The sequence below is a fragment of the Dipteris shenzhenensis genome, chromosome 5 (genome assembly GCF_047967505.1).
Source record: "Dipteris shenzhenensis isolate YYH24624 ecotype China chromosome 5, Dip_SZ_1.0, whole genome shotgun sequence".
Lineage (NCBI taxonomy): Eukaryota > Viridiplantae > Streptophyta > Polypodiopsida > Gleicheniales > Dipteridaceae > Dipteris > Dipteris shenzhenensis.
The window spans coordinates 16,620,765-16,629,472 of NC_141600.1; the positions used below are offsets into that span (position 1 = coordinate 16,620,765).

The window sequence follows — 8,708 nt, forward strand, 5'->3', positions numbered from 1 at the left end:
CATATATCTAAGTAAGAATATATATATAGAAATAAAAAACAAATGTTAAAATGTAAAATCTTTAAGGTTAACTTCTTCAACTTGGTATAAATTTTTTGTGCGAAGAATACTGGAATGAAACTAGAGTGACAACTCTTTCACAATTGAAGTAAAAGTCCCTAAATCACTACAACATGCATGTGTGTAGTCTTTTATAGCATAATGTGCATGCTTAGAGAAACCGTTTGTCCAAATTTGTTGGACATCATCCTTGGGAGAAACCTTTTTCACTTCTAGCCAGTTTAGGCCTTTTGGATTGCAAAAAGGGATTGTCCTTGCAAAAATTATTTCCATGTCTATGTCAAGAGTTGTGGAGCATGCAACTTCCACTTTAGCTCACACTGGGGCAAGAGGAATGGTACCATCCTCTATGTTATGGGTTTTTCTACTCAGCTAGATGAACTTTCCATGATGAGTATTTGGAGGGATAAATTTGGACCTCATTACGTTAATTTTTGGGTAATTAGTAAACGTTTAATATATTATTATCACACTGAAAAAATAGCTCTAGAGAAGCTCTAAAATGGCATAATATCTCTAATGTGTACCAGTGTAGTGGTCTAGATGGGCTAGTGGGTTTTTGGTTTATGTGTGCCACCATGATCTTGTGAAGCACAATGTATCTTGTGCCAATAGTAATCCCATTTAAAAAAAAGACTTGGTGTATGAACCCTATAAGATCTAAGATATTTTGGGGAACACATCAAATGTAGCTCATGTACTATCTACATGTCTTGCATGGAAAATGAGTGTAGTGTTCCACCTGGGAGGTGTACCACCAACTGGACCATGTGTACATCTTGGTTTTCCCTAGCCTACTCTCATTAGCTTAATTGTATGTTATTACTTCTAATTGCTACCCTACTCTACCCCTCCCTTTCACTTGTTTCCTTTGTCCCACTTCCCTTCCACACTGTTTCACTATTTTAGGAATCCATGCATTTCAATTCATAGTGGTATTCAGTGGTGCCCCTCTCCCTATTTCATGTTGGATTCAATCATGGAATGGTGTAGTTCGCATTTGCTTGAGAAAATGTAGTGGTGGATGATGTTTTTATGTAGCACTATATTCTATGCCAATGTGCAATAGCTGGTGATGTTTGTCTCGATGGATCACATAAAATAGAATGACAAATTTACTACTCATGAAGTTTACTTATTACCATAATTATAGTCGCCGGAGTTACAACAAAGTTATGATGCAACTAGCACTTCATTTTGCTTATTTAGGTAATCAAATGTGGTGTCATCATGATGAACTTCTACTATCTTGTTGGAGTTACCTCTTCATCTCTTAGGATCATTAATGTCTTTCAATGTGGTTTTTTAGTTTTTTTGGTGGCCCTTAGCTTTCTTTTATTATTTCTTTATGTCTTAAAACTTCTTGACTCCTTCAACTCTATTCTAAGGGATGAAGCCTATGTTGAGACCTAAAATGCTTAGGCTTGTGCCAATATTATGGCCAAAAGATTCTTAGCCCAGCCTTTTGGATTGACACCGCATCTTTGAAAGAAAACATTTTATGAGTTGCTATATTATATAGCTTGTATGTCTGGTGTTCTTTTGCATGGATATGCAACCATACCCTTCTAGAGGCATTGATGACCTTCTTAGCTCCACCAAGTAATGTTAATAAGATTCCTTTCTTAATCCTTTCTCTTTTGTTAAAACTATCATGGTGTTTAAATTTCATTTACAACACGGCCCTTCATTTTGACTCTAAAGTAAACTACATTATGAAAGGTAATGTCTTTGTTCTTGCCATCTGAGCTAGAGTCAGTGGTGCCAAGCCAAAGCAATTTAGTCTCAAATCTTTTCTTATCACTAAAGATCTATTTATTTTAATATGTTTTAATTTTAGAAGTTGATTCACGTGTTGTGGATCCTTTAGAGAGATTTTATTCCACCTCATCATCAAAACTTTCCTTCTTTCTTTCTTATCAAATCAAGTAAAGATATTCCTTATTTTGTCCAAGTCAAGGACTTCCTTTTGAGGCTAGTATTTGACAAAGTCCCACTTGTTTTGTGAAGAACCATTTGCTTTGTAGCTAAGATTAATATTATAAATTTATAGCAAAGAAATTAATTATCATGAAAATAAAAATGTCTATTTTAGTTTCTATTACTTATGATGTTGAATCTTTAGCAAATTATATGTTGAACACAAGATCATGGACTTGGACCTATGAAATAGTAAATCTAAAAATTATGTGTAAAGTCACCCAAGTCCTTTATAGTAAAAACAATGAGGGTTTTAGCCAACATATGGCAATGTTTCCACCGCATTTATATGTATCTCATGTTTAGAACTTGGATGATTGGGTCACTTCTTCTTAAGAAAGGAGCTACATCTTTCTACCAATTAGATGAAAAACTCTTCGGTTCTTCCAAGGCTGAAGCGACTGAGGGTCATTGGTCCATCATTCAATAGGATCGCCAAGCTCATGATATACGTGCTCTAGTCAAACACATCAGATGTTGAAAAGTTTTGGTCTCACTCTTGTACTTCAAAATTACATCATATAATTAGAGAGGACAAAACACCTCTTCAACATAGGCAAGGGCCTCCATGACAATCAAGAGAGCCAATCTCACTATTTGTCTAGCCTTGGTACTCTTCAACATCAAATAATCTATACTACAAGTCAAGGAAATAAGGTTTTATAGTCTCCTCATTGCGCCCTCATTGCAACCTCACAGACACATATCGCCCTATTAGATTGGCTTCCTTCCAAGACTTTTGTGATGGATGGATTCATGATGCTAGCATCAAGTCTAGTTCTTATTCATTTGATTACTCAAATAAACCACGCCAAAATAAAGAGCATGAAGCAAATATAAAATGCATAAATAAAGGAATACATTCACAATTAACATAAACATTAACAAGTTTTCACAATTGCAACACAAAGGGAGCTACTGAAGATTCCACATTTGACAAATAAAGTGCATATTCATTTGAATTCTTTAATTTGAGTGGATAATGCCATCGATAGTCTTCTAGGTGGAAGGTTGCATAAATCCCAAGTGTTGTTTTTGTATCTGTACCATGATGTTAGTCATAAGAGCATAATTGGTGGTTTGAATTTGAAGTGATTTACCTTTTTGGTTCAAATTGTATTTACACCCTCTTGGTCTAATCCCCTCATGTTATTTGTTTCTCTTGCAGCAATCACTGGAGTTTAGTGCATATAGATGTACAACAAAAGTTATGCTATACCTTCAACTCCTTAAAGGGCACCTACCAAGATTTAGAATTGTAAGTAATTCATTCCCCATACTTTTGCTCTAAAACGCGATTTTCATTTTTTCTCTTGAAAAGTCAGCCATATCACTTTTACATGCAGAAGTATGAATTTTATATTTTATTTCCCTTCATTTCCATTGCAGCTGTCTCAAAAGACTAATGGATGCACTAGACCTCTGTGATCCAAATTTAAAGATGTTAGATTCAACTCAACCAATGCAATTGCGAGTACAGTAATCATTGTCACTTATCTTTATCTCCCTCTTATTTTTGCACTCTTCATAGTCCAATATACACCTCAGCTTTCTATTTTGATAAAACAGACACCACAATAAGAGGATCCTTTCTCTTGAGGATGGAGGACTCTAATAAGTGCAAAATATATACAATATTTTTTAAAGAAAATTTGGATCATAAGAAAGGACATGATGAAGATAGGATATGAAAATTCATTGCATGTAGCTCATGCAAATTCTCAAAGATGGCCACTTAGTAGGACATTTTATGTCTTAGGACGCTTTTATGTCCTATCACCAAACTAGTGTTAATGAAAGGAAGAGTAGTTGATGTAGTAGTAAAAAATGCCAACCTTTAATGCCCATTAACAACAACTGATTTTGAAAATGGCCAATGGCCCTAAAAGGAAGACTAGTAAAGGTAGTTGAAAAGAAAGGCAACCTTTAATGCCCCTTAACAACTTGTAATATAATACTTCACACTAACCTCAATTTGAACTTGATCAAGTACAAAGGGAAGACTAGGTCTCACCCAATTAGCCAAAACAATCCCTCCTATTGGACACTTCACATGGGGAAATGGAGTGGGTTTGGGCTTTTTCTTTGGAAAGTCCATGGTCGCGGCCTTGAAATTTGCCAAGCCAAAGTGATCAGTGGGTGTAGGGCTACCACACACACAAGAAAGTTTTGTACTCATTTATTGGGCCTACAAGGGTCTAAGGGATCCATCCTACTTCTTTCAATTCATTTGGTCAATTTGACCAGTTGAAGTTTTAGTTTGGTGGTTGTTTAAAGCTTTCTAATGTGCTTCCAATGTGTTGTTAGGGTCAAGTTTTTGTCCTCTTGTGAAGATCCTAGTCTTTTGTAGGGTATTTCTCTCTAGAGATGGAGGTACTCTTTGCCTCTTGTATGAGACTACTCTTGCCAAAATAGCCACGTCCTCACTTTTATTTAATGGTCCATCCACCATTCACACACATACTCTTTTATCTCCTCTCTTTCACTCATCTACCTAGATAAAAATCCTCTCAAAAGGAAACATGACAAGAGGGTGCTTTCTTAGGCTCAGTGCATATGAAGTAGGAAGTGCGGCACTGATCGCTCATTTTGGAGAATTGCACAAAAGCGCCTCTGATTGCATATTTCACGCCTTGCTTTTGAAGTCTGCGACTTTGAGCACCAATGCTCTATTTCACCTCCAGTCGGCATCTGGCACTGACAGTGAGTTACAGTGTCTTCAATGCTCCCATTCAGGTACAGAGATTGATGGATGAACTGACCAACGATGGCCAGCCCTCACACTCAGAGCTCTATGAAAGGTTTCCAAGCATGTAATAAATGCTTCGAGCTGCATCAAGCTATTTGGCGTGTGAACGAAAGGCAACAAAGAAACAGCTGCGCATTTGTCATCCGTGTGCACTGACCAAGTACAAGATCAACATCATTACACATGTCATCACTCCACTAATGCAATCTACTCTACCAATCACATAATTTCTCTCCATACCACTCTTCTCACATCACTTAGTGCTCTATGGCACCACATTTCTCAACACCCCTCCTTTTTGTCAAGCACGTTACACTTACACTTATAATGACATTCCAAAAGGCAGGGCCTTAGCGGGATCCTCGGTGTGGTTTTTTCAAAGGTAATAGTGGCATCATGCATGATGGACTTAGATTCATTTTTGGCCTGCCCCCAATGGGTAGGCCTTAGTAATTGTTTGGCCTCCAAAGAGAAAAATCAAGTATTTAGTTATTTTTATGTTCACTTTTTTTTTGGCATGCATTGATTGGATGAGCATATGCGAATCCCATGAAATTCTCCACCTTTTTTTTCTCTCTCTGTGTCTCCTCTCATCCCCTCAAATCCTCCACTTTTTTCTCCCCTCCTCTCTCTCTCTCTCTCGTTCTCTCTCTTAGATGTCAATTCACCCCCTTTTCTGTTTCTCCTCTCATCCCTTCAAATCCTCCACTTTTTTCTCCCCTCCTCTCTCTCTCTCTCTCCTTCTCTCTCTTAGATGTCAATTCACCCCCTTTTCTGTGCAAGGTCTAAGGCAGGCCACATGAATGAAATTCATGTTCTTCCCTTGTTTTCAAAGGATCTAGAGAGACTAGACTGTAGTAAGGAAAGGACCTAGCAGCAGCCGAGAACCTGGCAATAGACCTAGGTACTTTACTCGGCGTCATTTTGGGAATGGGGCATGGATTCGGCAAGAAATCCATTTCTTAACGTTTGGTGGAGTTGCCTGGGAGATTTATTCATCTAGTATTCTTGTTCTCCGCTCTTGAGCTGCTTCTTCCGTTCCTGGTTTGTAACTTTGTGAGCTTGAGCTCAAGCCACTCATGGCTCACTTTCTGATCAGTATTCTCTGGTTCTTGAGCATCTTCCTTCAATTAGTTGCATCCCGTACCTTAGCTCCCTTGCCTTCTATCTGCCCCATCCATTACTCTTACGTCTATCTCCTCCCCAACAAGGTCTGCCAATCCGCCTCCAATGACGATTGCTGCTCAAGCATCTTTAACTTCTTCACCCTTGGCCTCGCCGTCTACCTTCGCAGCTCCGGCTTCTTTAACCTCCCCAACATCGCCTCCGTCCAGGCCTGCTTTAACTCTTTCCAGAATGCCCTCCAATCCAGTGGCTTCTCAGGCTCCTCCTATGGTTCCTGCAGATTATTTCAGGAGCGTGATCTCTTCGTCCGGAGCCCGCTCCTCTGCTCTGGGATCGAGAACGTCAGCGATTGGCAGCAGAAGGTGGGAGCAACCAGCTTTGACCGCTCGTGCGCGGGGAATCTTTCAGATCTTGAGGTTTGTCAAGTTTGCATTAACGATCTGACTGTGGCGATCGAAAAAGCAAGTAGCCTTTCGCCCGACAACTCTTCTTGCTTCAACTTCGGTGTTCTATATGCGGCCGGTGAGATAAACACACTTGGCCCGACAAATCCTGGCACAGCAAATTGTCTTGCTGCCGCCCAGCCAAAAGCCCCGAGTGTCCAAGACGCCTCTCACACTAACTGCGCTGTCTACGTTGCCGTAGGAGCTGTCACTGTGATCATCGGAGGTGCCATCGGTGCGATTGCAACCTTGTGGTGGTGTTTAAGAAAGCGGAAACTCTACCACCAGGGATTCGTCAGACGTCTTCAGAAGGTACTGCAACCGAACGGTGGTGCGATTTGGTACAAATTCGAGGATATCAAGGCAGCAACAAACAACTTCGCTGGAAATAATCTTATAGGAGTTGGGGGATTTGCGATGGTATACAAAGGGGTCATGGCCGACGGCTCACAAGTCGCAGTGAAAAGGATCAAGAATTGTAGCCCAGAAAGCGACGCAGAATTTGCAAATGAAGTGGAGGTGATCAGTAGCGTCAGACATCGAAATCTCGTGGGCCTGAAAGGTTGCTCCGTCGCCATGAACTCAGACCTTGGGCACTTGCGAGTGCTCATCTACGATTATATGCCCAACGGCAGCTTGGAAGATTATCTATTTGGTGGACGGAAACCCCTTCTAGGATGGGCAGAGCGCAAGCAGATAGCTCTCGATACTGCCAGAGGTCTTGCGTACCTTCACGCGGGTATTCAACCTGCCATAATACACAGAGATGTGAAGGCCAACAATATTCTTCTAGATGAGAAATTGAACGCGAGGGTAGCAGATTTTGGCCTAGCCAAGATCACGGAGGAGGGAAGGACTCACATGAGTACGAGAGTGGCAGGGACGCGAGGTTATATGGCACCCGAGTTTGCGCTCTCAGGGCAGCTAGCACAGAAGAGCGATGTGTACAGTTTCGGGGTTCTACTTCTGGTTCTAATGAGTGGGAGGAAAGCTCTCGATATCCGTCGACCTTATACTCTCCTTACAGACTGGGCTTGGGCGATGTTCAAGGCAGGAAATGCAAGAGGAATCATAGACGAACGAATAAGCAACGATGATACTAGTGAGATGGATGAGGTGGAGAGCTTTGTTCTTGTGGGGATTCTCTCCACCCATGCATTGGTTGAATCCAGGCCTTGCATGGCTGACGCTCTCAAGTTCCTTCTAGGAGATGCTCACATGCCTCTTATTCCTGATAGACCTTAGCCTCTGACTTCAGACTTTCATGTTCCAAGCGTAGACCCTTGCACCTACCATGTAGAAGACCTCCAAAGATAAGTTATTCTTTCTTGGTAAATTGTGATAATAAATAAGTTATTCTTTCTTGGTAGAGTGTGATAATAAACAAGGTGGCAAAACCATTATAGGAGACTCTTCAATGAAAGCAAGAGTAGTTGAGGTACTAGGAGACTCTTCAATGAAAGGAAGAGTAGTTGAGGTAGTAGTTAAGAAAGGCAACCTTTAATGCCTATTAAGAACTATTTTATAAAATGGTTAATGAAACAAGGTGAAAATTTCACTAGGCATCCAAAAGAGATGTGACAACCTCACCCCTAGATTAGGATAACTTTTAAATCCCCTTTCATGTTATCCTTTCATGATAGCATTTATTTAAGGCCATTGCACAATCCCCATAGATAGAGAAAGGCAAAACTAATGCTTAGGCATTTGCCTTTGGTATGCCAAAAAGCCAATAGTGATATAGAAAGGCAATCTTTACTGAAAGAAAGAGTAGTTGAGATAGTACTAAAGGAAAGACAAATTTTAAAATGTCCACTAATATCTTACAATAGGGAAAAACAAACTAACACAATACTTGATTTCAACCAAGGAAGCGTGAATGCTCGAGTGCACTGCCTCCTAGGATATCTGTTGCTAAATTCAATGTAATCAAGATTGTTATTTTGTTCTTAGAAATAATGTTATGTACCTGTTGGGTGGCTTTATTTTGTTTTGAAGTATATGGAATTTCATGATGGTAATTGGTTGGTTGTGCCTATGTGCCTGTGTAGATATTGTGAACCTGCAATCATTGTCTCTAAAGAATCTATGGTGGTAATTGAGGAGCTATGTATACCGGGCGTCGGTTGTGTCTATGTGCCTATGTAGGTATTGTGAACGAGCAATCATTGTTTCTAATAAATTTTTATGTTTTTGTAAAGAAAATATTGTTCAAGTATTTCAAACAAGGGGTGTACAAGAAATTCAGATCATACAATTTTGAGAGTATCATCCTTTTGGTACTTTGTCATTTGTAATAACTTTTTATGCTCTTGCAACAATCAAAATATCATTCGAGTATTTCCAAGCAT

General features: G+C 39.8%; 1 pseudogene; it reads left to right on the forward strand.

Moving 5' to 3' along the window:
• The first annotated feature begins 5,862 nt into the window (after positions 1-5,862).
• LOC147901680 (putative receptor-like protein kinase At1g11050 pseudogene) lies at positions 5,863-7,630 on the forward strand (annotated as a pseudogene).
• Positions 7,631-8,708: the final 1,078 nt, after the last annotated feature.